This window comes from Marmota marmota, unplaced genomic scaffold (assembly GCF_001458135.2).
Source record: "Marmota marmota marmota unplaced genomic scaffold, marMar, whole genome shotgun sequence".
Taxonomy (NCBI): domain Eukaryota; kingdom Metazoa; phylum Chordata; class Mammalia; order Rodentia; family Sciuridae; genus Marmota; species Marmota marmota.
The window spans coordinates 14,478,447-14,502,840 of NW_026000153.1; the positions used below are offsets into that span (position 1 = coordinate 14,478,447).

The 24,394-nt window shown below is 37.0% G+C and overlaps 1 protein-coding gene and 1 pseudogene across 2 annotated transcripts in view; both read right to left on the reverse strand.

Moving 5' to 3' along the window:
* Positions 1-24,394, reverse strand: part of Amph (amphiphysin) — a 216,667-nt gene that overhangs the window by 171,851 nt on the left and 20,422 nt on the right. The window lies entirely within an intron of this gene.
* The window catches only part of LOC107146022, a 93,924-nt pseudogene that overhangs the window by 49,738 nt on the left and 19,792 nt on the right, over positions 1-24,394 (reverse strand).

Genomic DNA, 24,394 nt, shown 5'->3' on the forward strand with positions numbered 1-24,394 from the left:
TTTTTTTTTTTTAAACCAAATAGTCACCAGGGCTACATTTTCTCCAGGTGCTTTGGGTTTCAGATGAAATTTCTGGTTCAAGTAAGAATTGCAGAGCAGTCATCTCTGAATTCTCCATGACAACCAGGAAAAATGGCAATTTTCAATTTTGGGAAGCAACAAGCTACACATTCAAATACTTAGGTGTCTGAGTCAATGATTTAGAATCTAAATAATTCACACAATTATTATTTTATTGGTGCCAGTTAAGTGAATAGCAGTATTACATTTTTCCTTACAACAACATTTTGGGTAGATGCCACTATTATTTCCATTTTACAGAAAGGATTCTGAGAATCCTTGAGGCTATGTGTCATGCAGCTATTAAGACACCATGTCAGGCCAGGATTGTCTGACTTCAAAGCTCTTGAACTAAACCATTACTTTTCAAGAAAGAAGTGTTTTTTTGTTTTTTTTCCAGATGGCATGAGAGAGGGGAGGGGGTTTAACCTGGACACTAATTTTCAGTTGGTAGAGAGATGCACAATCCTGTTAACTATGGCAGGACACCCTTGACACTTATCACAAGCACTGAGGTGATTTGTCTACCAGATCCTAAGGACATACTCCCAGCTTAAGAAAAGTACTTCTTTTTACACACATGAATCTTTTAGGAAACAATGCAGCAAAAGGGCTTTATACTAGGTTCTGCACTATTTTACACATCACAGATCCAAATTTAGCATAAGCTTTTGATACATGGTTCTATTAAATAGCCTCAGAGACAATTGTGCCAGTGGAATTTTCCCATCTACTCTAATAGGCTATTTAAATGCAGCAAAGGCTATTTTTGAAATATCTCTCATCATTTAAGTGCAATATATGGTAGAATTTCTAAATCTCAATAATGCTTCAATGCTGGTTGCGTCTCCTGATGGGATCATTAAATATAAATGTATGCATAGCTAGGAATACACAGAGGATTTAGCTTATATAATCCCTAAACCAGAGGACAGTGGGGTTGCAGCTATCCTGAGAGATTTCTTTTCTAAGCTTCGCCTCTTTGCACTGAGATAACTTCTTCACACTTCTTTTGAATTTAGCTTTTATCTCTTTTGCCATTTTAAATAACCTCATCCTGTAAATAGTGACATGATACATTGAACAACACCTACAAGACAGCTAGCTGCATGAAGTATAGACAGGAAAGTAAAACAATGCTTATTACTTCCAGATTTTTCTGCAAGAAGGCAATCATTCCAAAATTTGTTTAAATGTGAAAAAAATTAATACTGAAGTTTTCTAACATACACATAAGTAGAGAGAATGCACCCAGTCTTCTGCCGTTCTTGTATCATATGTTCATTCCATTATCATTAGTTGTTGTTTTTTTAAAGGCATTCTCTGAGCAAAACAATTTTTTTAATAATACCAGGGATTGAACTCAGAAACACTTAAACACTGAGCAACATCCCTGGCCTGTTTTTATATTTTATTTAGAGACAGGGTCTCACTGAGTTGCTTAGGGCCTTGCTGAGTTGCTAAGACTAGCTTTGAACCCTTGATGGTCCTACCTCAGCCTCCCGAGTTGCTGGGATTACAAGTGTGCACCACCATGCCCAGCCCAAAACAAATCTTACATTAGAATCCTAGTGATGTATGAAATCTTATCTTTTTAACTGCAGAATATGAAGCAGCAGACTCTTCTATCTTGTGGTATCTATCATAGAGCATCTCAAAACAAGAGCATTTGCTCAATTTTAAAACTACTCTAGATAGTAACTCATACTTGCAACCAACCAAGATATGAAAGTGATGATTGCTAGTGAGTCTGCTCTAAGCAACACAAATTAATCTTTTCTCTTACATATATTATATTCTCATAAAAACATAAGGTCAATATGGAAGTAACAATCTTGAACTAATACAGTGTGCAAGATGATAATAGATGGCTCCAGCCAGCCCCACAAAGGGACACACATACAATCTTCATTCTGCCACATCAAAAACTAGAGGGCACAAGCTTAAGTTTTGCTTCTTGTCATCATTATATCTGTCATTACCATTTTCTGATGACGGACACAATCCTGTACTCTATGCTAAGCACTTTACTTATCTCTTTAATGTGCCACAGGATTTATCTTTTTATCCTCAATTTGCAGTTGAAGAAATAGAAGCTTAGAGACATTAGTGACATGTTGAACAGAATCTAGAAACCAGGTTCCCCGGACTTCAAAGTCTGCACTCTTTTCCCTGGGACACACTTTGGTCCCAAGTAATACTGACCCAGACATAAACATACACACACACACACACACACACACACACACACACACACAATAAGCCCACACTTATTCTAAAATATCAGTGCTAATGAATGGAATGATCAGCACCTGTATAATGTCTGGTGAAAATCTGGTACCCTTACCAAGTGTTGTACAACTTTTTATTTTAACTCTATAAAAGAATACAGGAATCTAGAAGCAGACTGTGTGCCTGCCTGCATGCTGAGCTCCACAACTTTTCTTGCAGTTCAGAGGTCACGTTTGACATTAGGAAAGAGCTCTGGATGCCAATGTCTCCTAGGGCAGCTGGGACAAAAGTTTTGGCCACTGTGACTGGTACCATCAAAGACCAATCTTGACATTTAACTGAAAGTGCTTAAGGAGAAGTATTTCTAATGGAAATTCTCAGCCTACAGTCCCTGAGTTATAAGTGATATTTAAGTCCAGGTATTAAAAAATCTTCTAATATTTAAATAACACTTTGAAGTAGCAGGGGATTTGGGGAGATATTGAGAGTTAACTAATGAAAGCTTGCATTAGTTAACTAAAAAGAAAGCACTACCCTTATAACCTAAGCTATTCCTTAGGGGCTGGAAAATGCAAATTGAAGTCCTCTGAACTTAATTCTTTGAAGAAAATATTTAACTAGCAAATTTCTTAAATAATGAAAGAAACCTTCAAATAGTGCAAAAATACAAAAGTGCCTCAGAGGTGACCCTGCTTTGATATACTAAAACATAATGTCATATATATACCAAGACCTTTCCCCATCCCAAAAGAAAATCTTCATAATTTTTGCGACTACCTACTGTGCTCATTCTCTGAGCTGTAAATTGTAATGTTCGTCCTGATATTAAGCCTGTCTAGTCTTAGACAGTCACCTAGGCTTCTCAGCTTCAAAATTGTGAACTTCAAAATAGCTTATGAATTACTATTACTGGTCTTTTTCTATAATACTGTCCATCTTATCCCAAATAGACCTTTGTTCCTTAGCTTTAGTTCTGCATCAGACTCTCAAACACCCATACCTAATAGTGGGATTCCTTATTATCTTGAATCTACTCCACTGAATTTGGGTTTCACATATACCAAAAAAAAAAAATCCAAGCATATATTCACTCATTATTTGCTTTTTTCTCTCTGGATGAACCTCTCTGGATTAGCAAAAGGCACAATGATTTCCTAAATGTCACTCTCTGTACTAGACACATTAGTGGTCCATCAAAATGAACCTATCAAGCCTGTTGCAGTGGTACATGCCTGTAATCCCAGTGACTCAGGAAAACAAGGTAGGAGGATTGAAAGTGTAAAGCCAGCCTCAGCAACTTAGTGAGACCTATCTCAAAATAAAAAATAAAAAGGGTTGGGGATGAAACTCAGTGATAAAGTACCCCTGGGTTCAATCTCCAGTACCAATTAAAAAAATGAATCTATCAAGACCTAAAACTATTCTTTGTTTTACTGATACTACCTACCTACATAGAAGACTATATTCTGTGCCAAACCATTTTATCAGGGTGGGAGAGGCCCTATGGGATTAATTGATATGCATATCAGGAAGGAGGGGGAAACAGCTTCATAAAATGCATTAGAACTAGCTTTTATTCAAAAGTCTATACTCTCTTTACCTTCAAACCATAATTATAAAGGGCTCTAAAGATGCTAATATATATTTTGCTGAGATTGTGTCTATAATTGTTAAAATTTCATTAAAGATTTCCTGGGCTACGAAACCTCCTGGCCCCCAAACCACCACTGCCTCATAGGTATTTGATAAAATAAGATTAATAATTTAATAACAAATTATACAAATGATAAAAAGTCTGTAAAAATAGGTGTGTCCATTCTTCAGAAAGCATCATAATTTTTATTATTAATCCAATTCTAATTTCAATGAATAAATGTATTAATTAAACACAAAAGTCTGATTATCAGACATAAGGTAGATATCAGATCATCTAAGATCCAGCCCATACAAGATGCAAGTGTGAGCAGTCTCCGAGTTAAGGATTGCTGCCCCCATATACAATACACAATTCTTGGTAGATATGGTTCAGCTGCCAGATTGCATCTAACTCTCACACATCACTTCCCCTATCTCTGAATCCCACCAAATTTCTTACTGCACCCATCATGCCCACTTTTACCCTAATACTCCACTCAAGGTTGATATGACTTCATGTATTTGTTCATTTAATTAATTTATTTATTTTTTAGTGCTGCAGACTAAACCCAGGGCCTCACATATGCTGAGCAAGTGCTCTACCACTGAGCTACATCCCAGCTCCCAAAATGATACAACTTTATAAAGTTTAAACATCCTATATGGATTAAGTTCTTTATATACTACTTGGTAATTTTTTTAATAATAGAACATTTAATGACTTTTTCTCTAGACTACGTCAACCTCGCCCTACAGTATCAAAACAGCTGCATCCAAATCACAATGATCATGTCAAATGTCATGTCTCTTCAACATTTATTAGAGTTATTGCAAGATAACAGTCTTGTAGAATACTGTTTCTTCCCAACCTGAAGATAAGGTTTGATAAACTAATTATCCCTCTAAGAACACAGATCTTAGATTTAGTACTTTATATTAAATAGCTCTCAATTACCAATTGAAAATGAAAACCTTCACATTAGGGTAGATACACCAACCTGCTATAATCAATGCTAGACAATAGTCAAGGCCCAGAGAGGGCACCCAAGAACATACAGCTCCTTTGTCACAGGCAACACTAGGGAGATGACTTAAAATAATTCAGTGGGTAGAAATCACAAAAGAACACAGTCAGGATGAAGAAAATAACAAACTTTCCTAAGAGATGCTTTTTGTTTGGACAAAATTTCCAGGGACAGCATCATCCAGGACTTGAGAGAATGCTTTACCTCAACATGCACAGAGTGACAGAGTGACACGGAAATTAGCTGAATAAGTCAAAAAGGGGCTCTTTTGAGAATAATAACACCAAGAACAAAGACGCAAGTGAAAGGCCAAAAAAAGTGTTTCATAAAGTCTGAAAATAAGAAACTATATTTCCAAGATCTTCATAGAGATTTTCAAATATATACTAATAAACTAATATATGAATATTATAGGTAGGTATCCAAATATTTAATTGCAGGCTTAAAATTCATATATGCATGGGAGCAGTTGAGAAGGAATCGCACCAGTTGCTTATATTCAGAATATGTAAATATCATTATTACCACTTTAGAAAATTCAAAAGATCCCACAAAGCTATTTACAGAGAGGTACTGCTACCCAGATTGATCTGTGATGGAAACCCATGGTGGTTCCTCCACTAATCCACAGAATCTTCCAAAATACATCCCATTATTCAGTCTAGGACTAAATGGAGGGCCTACTGAGCCTAGGCCTAAGTTAGCAGGTCTCCTCTGATTCCCACAGCAAACTCTCCACTTCCCTAAAGCTAAGGCAATTTCCAGGTAAAAATTATCCCAATTCTTATCAACCAAGAGAGAATAATTTACAAAACCTCCTTTTTTTGTAAGTCCTACTCTCTAATCTAAAAGAGCCCCCAAAGTGGGGAGATTCTTCAAGGGTCCCCAAAATCTCATCATCCCCTGCCACAAGTACAGTAAGCTCACAATCACACTTGTGATGCTCACACAGTTGTACTCAGTGTGCTGCTTTCTCCATGCCCATTCTTCTATTCACTGCCCTGACACTTGGCCCTGGGAACCAGCTATCAATCTCTTCAGGTCTTCTAAAGTCAGTTCTTTTATTCAATGTTGCCTGAGGTCACTTACAACAAATGTTATCTTTCCCTACTCACCACTACCTTGACACCTCTTTAGCCAGTTGAGTGGAAAGAGAAATGACCTTGGGTCAAATAGATTTGAGGTCTAAGGACCATTAGGTGTAATGACCTTAATATTCTGATAATCTAATAATCTCAACTCAAAGTCATTTTTTTCCTATGTGCAATTCTACCTATGTGATATTGAACCAGTTACTTAATGTCTCTGCATCTCAGTTCACTGATCAATAAAGGGGCAATAGCAATACCTACTTTACTGCTGATTAAATAAGGTCATGAACTTTGATAAACTGAAGATGGTGTAGCATATTCTAAATTCCTAAGGACTGCTGAAGCTGGGTCTCTTTAATCCCCCTGACACACCCTCTCCATAGTTCCTGTGAATCTCTGAGTTCCATCCTCCACTAGACTGCAAGTTACTTGCAAATGCAGATATTGTTTAAGTCCTTCTCTTTACATCTTATAAAGTAGTGGCATAATAAATATGTTTGCTAAATGATACAAACGAAAATCTTTCTAAAGGAATGAAACCATAAAGCCTCTTAATTACAGGTCAAAGATTTAATTATGTCTGTAAAAGAGTCTACTTAACTCTGGTGAAACAGAACCTGTTATTTCAGTGAATGAAGTGTGTTTTGATATTCAAAAGGAAGAAAGGAAGAGGGAAGAGAGGGAGGGGAAAAGGAAGAGAAAGAAAAATATTGAGGAACTCATAATGCACTTAACAACTGTGTTTTCTAAGGGAGCAAGTGCTAATGAATTCACAAAGGTTATATTCACAGAACCAAAGGATAACAAGCAGTGTTCCTGGGTGGCTCTTATATTTAATCAAATAAAAATATTAAAGGACTTGTAATTTTCCCTTTATTGCTCTCAGTTCTATCACAGGAGCTGGATGCCTCTTATAAAAATAGTAAGTGTTAATTTGCTGCATTATTCCATAGCTTTGATTTAAAAGGAGGAATGCCACATTAGGTCTTGCTTGGTGACATTCTTTGATTAGCTTTCATTTCTTCATCAACAAACATTTACAGGGCATCCACTGAAGTACCACGTACTGTTCCAAGCTCTGGAGCTACAGTAGAGAACATATAATCAAAAATCCTTGCCAGAGGTTGTAGTCAACAAGGGAAAGTAATAATGATGAGACCAAAAAAAAAGTAAATATGAAAGATGTTAGATGGTATTAAAGCTTCAATACAGAAGTCAAACAGAGAGAAGTGGAGCCTGGGAGAGAGAGGGGTGCAGGAGATGAGGTCCAAGAGGGAAGGCTGCGCCAGATGATAAGGCTTCTGGGACATAGTGAGAAGGGTGGCTTTGCTCAGTTACATGGGGAGCCACCTGAGTGTTCTGAGAAGACACCTGACATGCTCCAACCAATCAAGTTGGTGGATGTGTGGCGGAGGTCCAGGGCAGAAGCAGGAAGCCACATTGGGAGACTGGTTCCATAACCAAGTGAGAGAGACTGATGGCCTGGATCTGCAGAGTGGTGAACAGTGATAGAATTCCAGGTATGTTCTGAAAATAGAGCCACCATGATTTATTGATGGACTGGATGTGGGGCAAGAAAGAGAAGAGTCTAGGGTGACCAGGTTTGTGCCAGGATGGCATGCAATATACATAAATGATCCCAGTGGATCCCAAGTTCCTTCCAAAGATCTCTTCGATGTCCCCAAAACATGCCAGTACTTTTCACTTTGAACATTGGTTATTTGGGGGACAGCAGCCTACATTTACTCCCTGCCAATTTTGCATCAGACTTGTGCAAGGTAGTTCAAAGGGACATGATCTACACTAAAAACCTGTGAGAGAGTAATTATTATACTGTTTTATGGTAAAGAGGGCTGAGACTCAGCAAAGATTGGTAATCCACCAAGAGGGAAAGCCAAGCTAGTATGGCCACATCTTCACATTTCTATAGAGAAACTGGAAATCCAGATAATTACATGCAGTCTTGATATTTAAAAATATAGTTAAAAATTTTGACAGTTAAAAAAAAAACACAATATGAGCCAAACAAACAAACCTGCATCCCGAGCATCCCTTAAGGGAGGCTCACTGGGACAAGATGGAGACACCAGTGCTTGTAATTCTAAATATATTATAAAATGATATGTTTTTTTTAAATGATCATTCTAGGTGATGCAGAAGCAAGAAATCTAAAAAAAAACCCTTTAAATAAATATAAGACAAGATTAGATGTATGTCAAAAAAGAAGTACAGATTTTAAGACATTACCACTATGTTTCTACATGTCACAGAAAGAAAAACCACAAATGGCCTCTGCCCTTTAGGAGAGAAACTCCTAGCCATCAGTGCTCTGAGCTCCAGGACTACTGAGGGGTAGAAAGATGGTTCTCCATTTACACCTCTGACATGTGGACAATGGTCCATACCTCATGTATGAAAGCAAACTGCTCCTACAGCTCTGACCCTATGTGTCTGCCTTCACCTCCTACACACACTACCTTGCTTTTCTGCTTTCCCCTCAATAGTAAGCAGAGTGGTGGGTATAACCATATGTTCTGAGGCTGGTGTTCAAAGCAAGACATGTTATGGTCTTGCTAAGTTGCTGAGTCTGGTCTTGAACTTGCAATTCTCCTGCTTCAACCTCCCAAGCCACTGGAATTACAGGCATGTGTCACTGCTCCCAGCTCATCCGATTTTTTTTAAATTTATTCTGATTAGTTACACATGACAGTAGAATGCACTTTGATACATTATATATAGATGGAGTATAATTTCTCATTCTTCTGGTTGTGCATGATGTAGAATCCCACTGGTTGTTATAGTTATACATAGGGTAATATATATAAAATATATGTATAATATTATATATGTAATATACATAGAGTAATAATGTCTGATTCATTCTACTATCCTTCCTACTCCCATACCACCTCTGTTCCCTTTACTCCCCTCTACCTAATCTATAGTGACTGTATTCTTCCATAACCCCATCCCCTTATGGTGAATTAGAGTCTGCATATCAAAGAAAACATTTGGTCTTTGGCTTGGAGGAATTGGCTTATTTATCTTAGCATAATATTCATTATTATGAATAATATCCATCCATTCATTGGAAAATGCCATAATTTCATTCTCCTTTAAGACTGAGTAATATTACATTTTGTGTATAGATAGATAGATAGGTAGGTAGGTAGATAGATAGATAGATAGATGCCACATTTCCTTTATCCATTCATCTGTTAAAGGGCACCTAGGTTGGTTCCATAATTAAGCTATTAATAGTGAGTTAAGCTGCTATAAACATTGATGTGGCTGCATCACTATTATACCCATAGGACTTAAAATCAGCATATTATACTTGATGCAGCCACATCATCCTATGGTTTTGATACAATAAACAATAAATGCTTCATCCCTTTTGCTTGTTTGTGAAACTAAATGGTCATGACATACACAACTGCAGAAATTCATGCAGCTTTATAAATGCTATTGCATTTCCATTTAATAGGAGTTGATCATCATGAAAATTTTATGTTAACTAATTAAGGTCTACTGAATATTTCCCCTGTGGAGGAACAGGAAAAAGGGCTGTACTGAAGTACTAACATCAGCAGGCCATGCACTTCACCTAGATGACTCTGAGTCAGCTATGTAACTTAAAACTTCAAGGTAAAATTCATAGATATATTTTATACAGCCAATTGTGAATGTGATTTGATACAATTCCTTGTCTGGAATTTTAAATAGAATTGATTATATATTTCCTATGCTTAAGTGAATGATCTAACTTTTTTCCATGATAAAAATAGATTGTTATCATCTTTTGCAAGCAGAGAAAGAAATTACTCTTACCAAATACTAAGAATACTCAATAGAGAGCAACATTAACACCTGATAACTGATGTCATTTTTCCCAAATGATGAGTTCTTAAGATTTATTATGATGAGATTTCTCATAATAACTAGTTCATATGTGTCTTTGATTTTATATTTCAACTTTCTATGATTTTTCCACTGATTTGTCCATTTATGTTTGTAATATTTCCAAAGAAGAGGCTCACATTTTTTCACTGAAATTTTGATAATTTAAGTCATTCATTGTGTTTGCAGTGTTTCAACATCTGACAAGGTTGACTTCCACCCTCCAAAATTTTAATTTACAGAGCTTGTATTTTATATTTGCAGTCAGCCCCTTTCTTATTCCTTGTTTTCTTGCTGGATATTCCAGGTTCATTTTTCATTTATTATCATGAAGTCAAGTTTATTTTCTGCTTTTAACTTTATTATTTCTTTCTCCTTTGTCTTTAGATTGTACTTTCCAAGATTTTTGAAAAACAGCTTTTTACTTCATTTCATCCTTTCTTGGGTAATCTAAAAGCATTTAAAGCAATTGCTTTTTCTCTCTGTGTGGCCTGGCACTTATCCCGTGGCTTTTAGTGTGTGATGTGTTCACTGCCACTCATTTCTACACAATGTCTAAATATACTTTTGATTTCCCCTTTTTGATGTAGGTTATTTAACAGTACTCTGTAATTTTTCAAGGAGGTGAATTGTGATAAACCTTTTCAGTTATTTTCTAATTCTTTGAGTTGTGGAGAGATGTGGGCTGTGTGATTTCCACACTTAGTAATGCAGTGGAAAGATCTTTGTAGTTTAATATGTATTATACATGTAAATATTCTTGAAACTTTGGGAAAGAGCATATATTCTGAGTTTATAAACAAAATAAAGCACATGTGTTCTCTAGTTTACATGAAAACACTTACCTCTATATTATATCCCTGGTTCAGAGGTCACAATAAATCACTTATGAGGACTGGGGTTGTGGCTCAGTGGTAGAGGGCTTGCCTAGCATGTGCGAGGCACTGGGTTTGATTCTCAGCACCAGATATAAATAAATGAATAAAATAAATGCCCATAAACACCTAAAAAGATAGTTTTAAAAAAATCACTATGTCCTCCGTTTTATGTATGGTCATATATCTATATAACTATGTAAATTGACATGTCCATACACATAAAATTATAGCAAGTACTTGTATTAATAGTTTATCATTTATATTAAATGAACTTGAAATATCCTAAATATTCATTTAAACTTTAAACTTATAAATATTATTTTAGTAGTAGTATCATCAATGGGATTAATAAAAATGAATTAACAAAGCTCTTATTTTCAAAACTATTTATTCTAGCATTCTACCATTATAAATTTCACCCTGAAAAGCATCATGATATAAAATACCCTTATTATTATTTATTTTCTTGCAATATATTCTTTGTAGTGAAATAATTTCACCACCATTTTTAAGGACTGCACCTTCTGATTGGCCCTCATCAAGAAGTAACAAGTTGTTTTTATCTTTAATAGTTTAATGAGGCAAAATATAAAATCACAATTTAAATACACATCTTTTATTATGAATTAATGTGAATTGTTTCATATTTTTATAAATCACTTTTACTGCTTCTTTTAAGGGCTATCTAGGCCAATAATTGGTCCATTTCCCTGCTAAAATATAAATATTTTAAATTAATTAATTCTAAATTAATTGATTTTTAAATCAATTAAAAACATTTTGATATAACAGGGAAACAACTCATTTGTTACAAGAAATGCATTTTAGTTTATTTTTAATATCAATACATTTCTAACAAACCTATGTTTCAAAATGTTCTATGACAATAACTACATTATTGCTGTTATTTTTATCCTTAGAAAACTCACCCTCATCAAAAATTCAATAAGACATTCAACTTAAATTTCAGCATTTTATTTGATTTCTTTCTTTTTTCCCCAGTACTACTGGGAACTGAACCCAGAGCCTCACTTTAAGGGTTTAGATATGAGGTGTTCTCCAAAAGCTCATGTGTGAGAAAATTCGAGTACGTTCAGAGGTGAACTGTCTGGGTTTTGAGAGTCTTAATCTAATCAATGGATTAAGCCACTGACAGGGATTAACTGGGTGACAACTGAAAGCAGGTAGGGTGGGCTGGAGGAAGGGATCACTGGGGTGTGGCTTTGGGGTTTATATTTTGTCCCTGGTGAGATGAGCTCTCTCTGCTCCCTGGTGCCATGTCCTGAGCTGCTTTCCTCCTCCACACCCTTCCGCCATGATGTTCTGCCTCATCTCAGGCCCAGTGCTACGGAGTCAGTCATCTGTGGACTGAGCCCTCTGAAACTCAGCACCACATAATTTTTCTTTCTCTAAAATTTTCTTGTTGGGTCTTTTGGTCACAGCAGCAAAAAAGCTGACTGAAACACTCACACATGCTAAGCAAGCACTGTGAACTGTACCCACAGCCCACCATATTTCTTTTTTATATTTAATTCATCTGAAAAATATTTTTGTTTATAGTGTAAGGTAAATACTTAAATAATTCATGATCTCTCCAGTTAACTGCTTTTCCTATGACCAACTAATGATGATTATTCCTTCCACATATTTTGCCACTTCCCTTTGTAGTAGCAATGCTTTGGGATGAGTCAGCCTTTTCCTAGAGTTTATAATCAAACATAACTGTGGATTTTTGAACAATCACCTCACTGTTACAGTTCACCTTTATAGTATATTAAATGTAAAGAGTGTCAGTTCTCTAAAACAACAAAGGAATCCAAAATATTACTGTGTACTTTCATCTTCTGCTAAGATATGTTTTAATTGAGATTACACACACACATACACACACACATATAATTTTTTAAACAGGAACTGGCTATGTTGCCTGGGATGGTCTCAAATTCCTGATCTCAAGTGATCCTCGTCCCTCAGCTTCCCCAGTAATTGAATACCAGGCGCATACCACTGCACCCAGTCAGATAGTTTTGTAATATCGTTTAGTTTATAGCTGTGGCTCTCAGAACATAATTTTCTTTATATAAGTCCCATGCATTGCTTAGGAGGGCTGACCAGGGTCTATATTTTGTTGTTTTTGTTGTTATTATTATAGACGGAATAATTTTTCCTTACTATCTTGTAAATACTATTGGTATACAAAGAAGCAGGAATTTTGTTTCTTTGTCTCCTGTGCACTAATACACTGAATTTCCAATTAAATGATTCAGATACTTGAGTTTTCACTGAACATCACTTTTTCCTTTGCATTTGTTTATCATGCTGCATTCATAATATTACTGTTTCATGCCTCTTTTAAATTTCCGAAATTCCAGAACCACACTAAGTAACAGTGTTAACTAGGAGGTCTTTTTCATATTCCTGATTTTTAACTGAATGACTTAAATGGTGCCATGTTCTGATGCTCACTGTAAGATTTCTATTAATATTTTTTTTTTGCCCTGTAAGGAAAGGTTTTATTTTAAATCAGGAATGGGTAGTGAATTGTATCATACATTTGCACACACCATTTGAAAAGCAACACTTTAGTTTGAACTGTAGCCTAGTGCCAATCTTCAACCATTATTTAATCCAGAAAATATGGTAATTTTCTATTCTCCAAGCTAACATTTAAATGATATGCTAAATATTAAACCATCCTTGCATTAAAGAAACAAATCCTAAATGGCTATGGAGGATAATTTCCTCAATGACCTTCTAAATTCAGTTTGCCAATCTCTTTGATGGTGCTTTTATATCTACATATATTAGTTAGTTTGGTATGAACATTCTTTGTTCAGTTTTCATAAAACATGATGACTGTTACAAAGTGAGCAGGACCCTCATAAACATTACCCATGCTGGCATGGAGCCAAAGGTTCAGCATGCCCTCTGCCAAACAGGAACCCTATTCACAAGATCACTACAAATGATTGCTCATTATGCCAATACTCATGTTTTCCTTGAAGCTCATTAGCACCAAGATTCCAAACTCTCTCGAGACTCCTTGTCATCCTGTGGCTGTTCTCTTTCTCTCCAAAGCAGGCTTTATCACTGTCAGTGTGCAGTGCCACCTTACCTGTCACACCCATCAACACCTACCCTGCTGTCATGGAAATCAAGAGAGAACACCCAGTCATCTAAATTCCAGGGTCTCACTCACAGCCACCATCACTGGGCCACTTCACTCATGAACGCAACAGGAGTAGCCCCAATGTTTCCTGACACCAACTGGAAGCATCTGTCCCCAAGGAGCAGATGTCTAACTGCACTCAACTCACTTATCTGTTAAAATAAAACACTATTAAAAAGGAAGCTCCCTTGAGGGCTGAAGCCAAAGTCTGTCTTATTCCACAACTATATTTATGTTTTCTTTCTCCAATCCAACTTAAATCATTTTGTTTTGGGCTCTTTAAAATCAAACAGTTACCTTTTCAATGCCTAGGACACTAAAAGGTACATTCTAGTCACAACATTTATAAAATATTAGAAAATCCAAGTTACACATGATTCATCTTCTTATTCCTGCAAGCATCATTCTGAATCTGAAATGTTTGCAGGCTTAAAAATATTAACACAATCCTCTTTCTCACATAAGATAATATAATGGAAAGCCTAGGACCTAAGAACCCTATAGAACTGCTTGGAAATCCCAGGTTCCTGTGTGACTTTGTATGAGCGCCTTAAGATCCCTGAGTCTCTACTGTTTCCACTTTTGCAAGATGGGATAATCATAGCTACCTCTTCAGATGGATGGCAGGTATGAGGAAGAAAGTAAACATAAATCATTATGCCAAACAGCAAGACTTCTCACCATCTCAATTCACCATCACTTTGTAATATCCAGTAAAGAACCCCCAAACCTACTGAGGATCTGTGTAGTGCTCAGACTCCAAAAACAAAACTGTAATTACTTAGTATTAATGTAGTGTCAGTGTAAAACCTCTGGCACATTTTTTATATATATCTAAAAGAAATTCCAATGGAAGGCAGCAAACAAAGGCCTTGAAGCCCACTGGTCATCCCACCGCTGACTTTATTATTCATAATGGAAGATAATAAGAATAAGCCATGCTTGGGTGGCCAGGATCACTGAACTGGCCAACAGCAAACTGTACCACAGAGGCCAACAATGCAAATGGAATGCCCTATCCTCAGAGCTGCAGAGGTGCATCCTGACGAGTGAGTAGCCTTCTCTTGGAGCCATTCTTCATGTCACATCAGTAGCCCAGCTTTCTAAATCCACCTCTGTTCCAGGTTCCTATTGCTGCTATTAACAAATTACCACAAACTTTTTGGCTTAAGACACAAACTTATTATTAGTTCTGGAGGTCAGAAGTATGAACTGAGTTTACCAGGCTAACGTCAAGCTAATAGCAGGACTTTCCTGGAAGCTCTGGAGAACTCATTTCACTGCCTTTTGGTTTATGGAGACTACACACATTCTCTGGCTATTGGCCCTGCATTGTTCCAGCCTCTGCCCCTGTGGTCACCTCTCTTTATCCGATTCTCCCACCTCTCACTTGCCTTTATAAGGACCCTTGTGATTATGTTGAGCCCACTCAGATAATTCAGGATAATCTCCCCATCTCCAAATCCTTAACTTAATCACACCAGCAATGTCACTTTTGCCAGGTAGCATAAGATACTGACAGCTTCCAGGTATCAGAATGTAGCTATCTCAAAGGGTGTACTTTTCTTCCACTCACAATCTCCAACTCCTTGACAGGATGCACTGAGAACACATATCACTTCTATGGTATTCCCATCAAAATCACATATCCTGAATCATGGAATCATGAGGAAACTGGCATGCCAAACTGAGGGAGGCTCTACCAAATCACTAGCCTATGGTCATAAAAAAAATGTCAATACCCTGAGCCAGTGAAAGGCTGAATACTGAAATAAAAGGACACTAGCAATATTGTGGCTAAAAAGGGCACAACTGTTGAATCCTGAATCAAGTCAAGAGATTTGATTATAGTACCTTATCAACTTTCTTGATGTGAATATTGATTTTGGACATTGAACTACTCTACAACTTTTTCTATAAATTTGAAATTACGACAATATTAAAAGCTGAAATAAAGTAGAATGGAAAAAAATCACATTTAAAAAACATAGTTGTCCATCTTGGAATTCCAAAGCAAGGAAAAAAGGTACTTGAAACATGTTTGAAAATTTTTTTTTTTGGGGGGGGTACCAGGGATTGAACTCAGGGGTACTCAACCACTGGGCCACATTCCCAGCCCTGTTTTGTATTTTGAGACAGAGTCTCACTGAGTTGCTTAGAACCTTGCTGTTGCTGAAACTGTCTTTGAACTCGCAATCCTCCTGTTTCAGCCTCCCTATCCTCTAGGTTTAAAGACGTCCACTTTTGAAATTCCTTTCCATCCTCTCAACCTCTTTTGGACTTCATAGGAGCCAGATTCCTCATACCACCTAAATCATTTTTGGTCACAAGCCAGGCACAAGTTACAGCTACAAATGCATACACTTTCATGGTAACCTAAAATGAGGATGGCGGTTGGTTTCCAAACAATGCATGTGGAATGACTGAAGTCACCAGGGAGCCAGGCCTTCGTAACTATTTACCACACAGGCTCTGAAACCCAACATGCTAAGAGGCTCATCAAATCCAGAGTGACAGCTCTTTGCTTGTCCAGAGCACAACAGAGTGCTGACTTTCCTGGCTCATATGTCTGGGTGTGTATGTGACACATCCTTGAGGCTTAAACTACTGTTGGCTCCCAGAGAAGAAAGTGCTAGCTACCAAATCCACCTGAATTGAATTCAGGACCTGCTCTCACCCTGGAAGCAAAAAATAAGAAAAGAGATAGGGGTTTTGACAAAGTGTGTGTGTGTGTGTGTGTGTGTGTGTGTGTGTGTAGTGCATGAGAGGCTATGTCTTTCTGATCTTCCAGAACAGAGAAGAAAGGCCTTAGGTTAACTGGCAGAAAGAATCAGCTCAGCAGGAGAATTATATTCTATACTGATTAAACTATTGAGCAAATTTCTAGAAAGTTTAAAAAACAGGCAGATTGTTGGGAACGACCCGATGTGGTCATTTGTAAACACTACAGCATGGAAAGATGATTGAGCCTCATTCACTCATACACAAAGATCTTTCTAAATAAAAGGGGAGACATTTGCACTGTCCCCAATGAAGCACACATAGAAAAGAAAACGAGTGATTAACAAATTTACAAAACAAAGAATAATCACATGAGGCAGCCAGATTTTAACTATTAAATGATGGCAAGACAGAGATTGCAAGAAATGTTAAGGACTTGATAACAAGTCCTCCAACTCCCCAGATCTGAGCCTCTGCAACTTCAGCTCACCCACTGCATCCATGGATGGGGTTACGGTTGTGAACTGGGCACGGAATTGAAAAAGGAAACACATAGGAATGAGGATGAACATGCTTTGCCCAAACCCAGCAATAATTTGCTCATAATCCAATCACTTTGCCAGTAAGCTTTCTTGCATTGTCTCACGAACATGAGCTTTTGGGAGACATCTATTATCTAAACCATAACACAGTACCAGTTACCCTGAACAGCACCCTGAAAGCTCTCAGACTTAAGTAAAGGTGATTGTAACAATTAGAGCAAAGGAGAACATAGGTTGGGTTTGGGCTGGAATCCCCACTCTGCCACATTTGAGTTCAACTCTCTTGAGTTGAACAGATGACTTCACATCCTAGAGCCTCAGTTTCCTCAGTAACCTCCTCCTGAGGTTTGTCAGCACTGAAATTCAGTACTTAGTATTATTACTGAGAGTCCTGCCTGTAATAAAATAACTGACTTTGTAAACTAAAGCAAATGAGGCCCATTCAAATTTCTTCCTTCTCTTTTCTTCTTATACTGTCTGTAACAAGCATCTTTTTTCATTTTTTTTTTCAAATGGCTATCTTTATTTGGAAGTACAATGTGATTCATCAAAATAGCTTATCATTTGTATTTCCTGTCCCTCATAAAAATGACAAAGAATTAACAGCAATTCATTTTGAAGCTAGGGAAGATTAATAAAGAATGTGCACCACATAAGCACAAATTTCTTATGACAGAGAAAACACAATTAGCTTTACTTCACTTAAGTCTGAAAGCTTTGGGGGTGCTGTTCAGGGTAACAGGTACTGTGTTACGGTTTAGATAATATGTGTCTCCCAAAAGCTCATGTGTGAGACAATGCAAGAAAGCTTAGAGGTGAAATGATTTGGTTATGAGAGCCTTCATTCAATCAGTGAATTAATCCCCTGATAGGGATTAACTGAGTGGTAACTGAAGGCAGATAGGATGTAACTGGAGAAAATGGATCATTGGGGGCGAGCCTTTGAAGAACATATTTTGTCCCTGGCAAGTGGACTCTCTCCCCTACTCCTACTGGTACAATGTGCTCTGCTACACCCTTCTGCCGTGAAGTTCTTTCTGACCTCTGACCCAGAGCAATGGAGTTGACCATCTACAGACTGAGACCTCTGAAACTGGGAGCCCTAACGTTTCCTTTCTATGTTGTTCTTGTTAGGTCTTTTGGTCACAGCAACAAAAAGGCTGACTACAACATACTGCCTTGGAACTGGATAGGCCTAGACCTAAGTCAAACCAATGTGCAGTAAGAAGCAGGGAGCTGCTTGGTGCAGAAAAGTAGCAATAAGAGCAAGGGAGGAACATGAAGTCTGGGTGTCGAGAACAAGAGCCAGAGGAAGAGGAAGAGAGAGCACTTTCAGAAGGACGCACTGCCACAATAAATGGAGAATAAACAGAGATGAGCTGAAAAGTACCTCCACAGCATTCTTCTGTGTATTCTGCAAAGGACTTGCCCCTTTGATTCCCTTTTCAGAAGCCTTTCTGCGGCCTTTTTAAAGGATCACACTTTGTTCCCCATGAAAACCTAAAAGGAAGAGTCTACTTAGTATTTCTACTTATTTTAGAATTTTGATCCAATATTCGTTTTGAACTTATAATGTAATTTTGAGTAACTGCAGCCTAAACTTGCTAAAACAGGAATCCCATCACCACTCTTTCAAGGTAAGCTCTCGCTTCTCACAACTGTGTACTATAGGAAATGTCATTGTCCTTATATGACAAAAGAAGACACTGAAGCTCAGGGAGATCAAGAAACACAAGCAAGCTAGCAAAGTAAGTAAATGGAAAAGCAGTCCATTGGTCCACACTAGCCCCTATGCTTTGGGGTTCAGGAGGGGTTTATGCTTTTAATTTGTTCTGTTTCTCCTTTTTTTTTTTTAATTACGATGAACTTCAACATAAAATTCATCATTTCTGTCATTTTTAAATGTACAGTTCAGTGAAATTCAGTTATTTACATTGTTGTGCAACTATCACCACTATCTAAATCCAGAAATCTTCATCATTCCAAAAGGGAACCCTATATCCATTAAGCAGTTGCTCCTGTTCTTATTTCACACCAGAGCCTGGCAATCCCTAATCTGCCTTCTGTGTATATGCCTATTCCATATATTTTATATACATGGAATCATTCAGTACACAGTCTTTTATGTCTAGCTCTTTAACATAATTTCCCCAATTTATCCATGTTGTAGCATGTGTCAGAACATTATTTCTTTTTAAGGCTGAATAATATGCTACTGTATAATTAGCCACATTTTGTTATTTATTCTTTAGTGTCTGAACATTTAGCTATTTCCACCTTTGGAAATTATGAATAATACTGTTATACATGGGAGATTGGTTATAGGCCCCACATACCAAATCCTGCAGTTACTCAAGTGCCTTATATAAAATTGCATAATATTCGCATATAACTTGTGAGTATCCTCCCATGTACTTTAAATCTACTATAGACTACTTATAATACCTAAAACAAGGTCAGTGCTGTGTGAGTAGTTATGTTGTATAATTTAGGGAATAGAGACACAAAAAAGAGTCTGTATAAGTTTTGCAAAGATGCAGCCTGAAATTGGTTGAAACTGTGTATGTTGAACCTACAAATACAGAGGGCCAACTGCACAAGTTTTTGTTTGAATACCTGTTTTCAGTTCCTTTAGGAAACCCATGCTTGTAATGACCACACTGCCCAACTTTTCAAAATGGAACCAAGTCCCATGACAACTACTAAGCTTCTAGGTATCCAGAGGCTCACAAAATGTTTGTTCATGGGGACAATAACTGAGAAATGACCGAAATTATATCAACTGAAGTCTTTTCAATTTTATTACTAATTTCTGAAAGTCCCAAATAATTATATCATACCCAATACCAAAGCATCGATCCAGAACTTAAAGTTACCTCATTTTCTTAATTAAAAACTGCCCTTTAACTAAACTTCCGAAGCAGAACATGCAAAACACTAAAATAGCTAAAGGTATATTTGGTTAAACATTAACAGTACATTCCAATTTGGGGATGCTAAGTGTAGGTTATACCATGTGCCAAACTACCATCAAAGAGGCCATAATCAAAATCAGGAGTTTGAGAGGCGCTTCAGAAGACTGTAGAGCCACAAGTAAAGCAAAGTAGAGCCACCGAAAGACAGAGGGAGGGAGGTGATGGAAGGAAAGTAAGAGGATTTCTTTATTGGAGAATAGTCTAATGTCTGCTAAGTCATCCATTTCCAAGACCACACAATAAAATGAGTGAAGGGGTCTCAATGCTACAAGGATGAACACCAGGAAACTTGCCTAACTTTCCTGGCAATGGGTTTGATTTAAATTGCAAAGACCACTGAAGGTACTGGGAACAGAATCTGAGATCTCCAATACTCAGGCTTTTGTGAAACTAATGTTGACATTATAAACATTAAGCATATTAATAATTCCATTTATCAAGCTTTATGAAAATTACTTATAAGACAAAACCTTCTTTTACTTTCTCCCTTGGTGAAAAGATGAATATAAATCAATGATCTTTAATGGCTCTTCATAATGTCATATGTGGGTGTCCCTGTGCACAAGGCTGAAGCCTTGTACACAGGAACATAGGAGGGGTGCAGAATCATGGGCATCAAAGCATGACTACCTGGGCAGCTTTCAGGTGCTGTCTCACCATCACATCACTGCCTACAATTCTGACAGTCTGCACTTCACCTTCCTGCAAATGGGTGTCTGTCCTCTTGTATAAAAGTAAGAGCAAAGCTTTTCCCCAATACTATTATGAAGATTAATTTAGACAAAAATAATTAACTCCCTGGCAAAGGCATCTTTCCTTTCTTACCCCTTCCTTCTGCCTTCTCTTCTGAGTAAGCTCCCTATCCTTCAAATGTCACTTTGACTGTTGTCTAGGACTGCAGAGTCTATAGAGTACAGAATATCCTAACTAGCCCCTCCAAAGACCCCAGATTTGAAAGAAGAACTGATAATTTTGCCTGTTGTATATGTCCCCAACCCCCAATACACTGATACCACCAATTGTCACTACCAGCACCAATGATCATCACGACATCCAACGAGAAATAGAATTGAGGGCTCTTACAGATAAATGAGGGGGGAAGCCTGCATGTGTTGTCTGTGATATAGAGCATTCTGGAAATGTCTTCTGCTTGCCTCTCTCCCATGCACAATAAAAATGCCTCAGCAGCTCATTGTTTTAACCCATGATGTGCAGCCTGCATCACCAACCAAAATCAACAATAACCATTTTCTTTCAACTTGTTCATTTCCCCTCTCAAGCCCTCATTTGGAATGTCTATGCAGAAGACAGGTGATGGAGAAGAGATGTTTTCTGAGCAACACAGCCAGCAGTTTAAATGAGTTCTTAATCTTTTTGCTACTGCATTAACTGTGCCTTATGTTGATTATAAATCATCAGGCAGCAGAGAGCATGACTTTCAGCCAAAGCAAAGCTTAAAGAACAATGGGTTTTGGAACTGATTCCATTCTCAGGAAAGGTAGAATGACAGGTGAGAAGAGGTAGATCATCAAATTACAAGGCTGAGAGAGGGGCAGGATGCTGCAATCAGCTCTCTGCTTGCAGATTTGGCTCAGATAAACAGGAATTATTTTCAGTGACAATGAATAGTATCAAAGGCAGAAGTCTGTACAGCACACACAAAGGCACAGGCACAACAATCTGGTGATGCACAAAGGCTCTCATCTTCAATGAAGGCTTTCTTTTATTTCTATTTGACTAGGTTGCCAATAAAACCCCTCAAAGTCAACTTGAGAGGCATCTGCCCCACCTCCTCTGATGCTCCATCAGACCTAGAAATCCTCCTGCCCAAATTCAGCCACAGTGGCTGCTGACTCAGAAGGCATCCAGACATTTATCAGAACAGTAGGCACACTACACAGTGCTGAGGCTACCCCCAAAAGTCCAAGAGGACAGTCAGTGAGTAATCTGTTTCAAACTACAGTCCATCCTCAGTGCAGCCACAGAAAGTCACATCCTCCAAATGACCTGAAGCAAGAATATGATGCAAAGTCAAAAGATCTGGGTCTAAAGCTATGTTCTATACTCTCGATTTTAAATACCTGTGCCTTTTTGAAAAGTTTATGGTTTTATGATATAAAGTGTACATACACCTAAGGAGAAACTACCCCCAGAGATAGACTGCAGATGCTTTTTTATAAATGAACATGTGTTACATGCATCATCCTAAAATATCTATTTGTAAAAGTGGAAATCTAGTTTCAGAACACATTGAAAAAAACTCATTAATCATTAATACATCCACCCCATAACTATTTTCTAAAAACTATTCTACTCAAAATTCAGTGAAAAGAGGAAATAACATAATATACAAGAAACCCAGTAACAGAAAAAAAATCCATAGATGGCTACATATAAGCAAAAAGACACTTTTTGAGCCATGTATTAAGAACTTATTATAACTTAACAGCACTGTGCTAGACATTTTACTTGCTTTATCTACTAATTTTTCAGTAGTCCTTTAAGTGTTTTACAAATTTTACAAATGAACAAAGTTACTCAAGGAAGCTGGATGAATTCTCCATGGCCAACGAATAAGTAATTTGAAGACATATTTGAAACACAGGTCTTTACAACTGTTCCTGCCTTATAAATAAATGAACAGGAATGCAAAACATTCAGTAATATAGCACATTAAAAGATCATTTAATTTTATATTTTGATCTAAAATAAAAAAGAATCACAAAGTACAAGAACAGAGCAGTAATAGAGCAAAGAAAGAAAGAAAAACAAAAGTGGGGTGGGGAGTACTCAGATATTAAGTCAAATATGAGGTTCAATGATCCAGCAATCCTACTTCTGGGTATTTATTTAAAAATTGAAAACAGTATCTTGAAAAGATGATAGCACTTCCAGGATTCCTGCAGCACTGTTTACAATTGCCAAAGTGAAGAAACAACCTAAAAGTCCATCAATGGTGAATGGATAAGAAAAATGTGGTACATAACATAATGGAATGTGACTCAGCCTTCAAAAAGGAAGGAAATTTATGTTTTGCAGTTTCAGCTTGTATGGTCATTTTTATGGTCTTGCATAACTGTGCAAAGACTATTTATGTATGTATAAGTGTACATGTATATATACATATAGAGCCAGCTTTATAAAACAAAAGATAGAATATGCAAAAGAAAGAAGAAAATTCAGCAATATGCAAGAAAAAAACATGGATAATCCTTAAAGATACCATGTGAAATGAAACAAGCCAGTCACAGAAGGACAAATATATAGCATGATTCTACTCATATGAGGTATATAAAATAGCCAAATTCATAGAGCCAAAGAGTCAAAAGTGGTTGTTGAGAGTAAGAGAAAGCAAATGGAGAGTTGCTAAGCAATGGGTCTATGGTTTTAGTTAAACAAGATGAATTAATTCTAGAGTCGGCCGTACAACTTCATACTTATAGTCAGTAATACCACATCATGCATTTAAATTTTTTTAGAGGGTAAATCTCATGTTAATTGTTCTTACCACAAATTTAAAAAAAAGAGGTGGGGGAGGTAAATTTTTCTTATCTGGGAAATGGAATCCCATTTTTTTCTACAAAATTATACTTATCTGACCAGTCCTGTGTATAGTTCTGATTCCTAAACTTGAGGTTTCTACTATGGCATAGAAGAAAATATCCTTTTGAATTCTGTACTCTGGATGGAATGATAACTTCACATCTGTTATTTGCAGCAATCCAGAAGAAATTAAAACAAGAGCTAAATTCTATGCACCAGCCACAGGTTATCTCACCTAAGTCTGCCTGCCGGGATTAGCTCACCCTGTCTGCAGATATTTTTCCCGTGCACTGGACTCAGATATAGAGTTCAATTAATTCTCTGGTTTATAAGTGTTAGTAATAAGAGTTAATAATGAAAACCACGATTTTACTAACAAGATAGTCAAATTACAGGGAAAAGGATGAACCCAGTTATTGTAAATGAAATAATCCAAACAGAGACTGTCCATACAACTTAATAAAGCAAGCTAAGCAAACAACCCAGGCCTAAGGAGACACCTCTGATTTATTATTTCCCTTCAGCTCCAAAATTATGGGCCTGAATTCAATACACATTCTAATAAAATTGATTTTTTTTTTCTTTTTTTTTCTTTTCTTTTTTTTTTTTTTTTTTTTTTTTTT